General features: G+C 48.9%; 1 protein-coding gene across 1 annotated transcript in view; it reads left to right on the top strand.

Annotated features, from left to right (window-relative positions):
• The window catches only part of PACS2 (phosphofurin acidic cluster sorting protein 2), a 71280-nt gene that overhangs the window by 52183 nt on the left and 18395 nt on the right, over window positions 1-702 (top strand). The gene's annotated exons all lie outside the window — the stretch shown is intronic.

The raw sequence follows: 702 nt of genomic DNA, 5'->3' as shown, positions 1-702 counted from the left end.
AGGGTGGAGGGACGGTGCAGGAGAGGAAGACCCTCATGAGATGGAGTGATTCAGTGACTGGAGCAATGGGGTAGGTGTGTCAGAGACAGTAAGGTTAGCACAGGATAGAGCAGGGTTTTGGGCTGTTGTACATAGGGTCACTATGAGTCGCAGGCGACTTGACAGCATGTAACAACAACATAAATTGCATGGGATTGGAGGAGAGGCCCATCTATCCCATGGAGTAGCTGGTGCTTTGGACCATGTTCCCTTGAGTTGGCAGCACAACTTCTGGCCACTAAGCCTCCTGAGGTCACGTGGATGTGTATACACACACAGTGGAGAAGAGATTGAAGGTGTCAAGAATTAATTTTTTTTATTAAAAGAATTTATTAGCAACAGAAGAGCATCAATCATATTTGCTCAGCATCCTTTGTCCTCACCCCATTTTCTGCCCTGCTTGGCCTTTCCTCCTTTGTTCAGATGGATACACACAGGGAACGAAGGTGGAACAGGGAGAGACAGGCCATCCCAAATCAAAAGAGGGCATCTCTGGGTCCAGGTTCTTCTCTCTTCCACCCACTTGTGGACCATGCAGATCACCTGACCAGTCAAATATCTGGGTCATTGGAGAGCAACCCCCAAAGATACAGCTGAAGGGCACCGAATGCGGGCCCCCAAAAGGGAAAAATAGGCCTTCTTCCCTCAACCTGGACTCTATTC

The sequence above is a fragment of the Elephantulus edwardii genome, unplaced genomic scaffold, assembly GCF_000299155.1.
Source record: "Elephantulus edwardii isolate Elephantulus edwardi_28Jun2011 unplaced genomic scaffold, EleEdw1.0 scaffold00440, whole genome shotgun sequence".
Lineage (NCBI taxonomy): Eukaryota > Metazoa > Chordata > Mammalia > Macroscelidea > Macroscelididae > Elephantulus > Elephantulus edwardii.
This window is presented reverse-complemented; position numbering and strand designations above follow the sequence as displayed.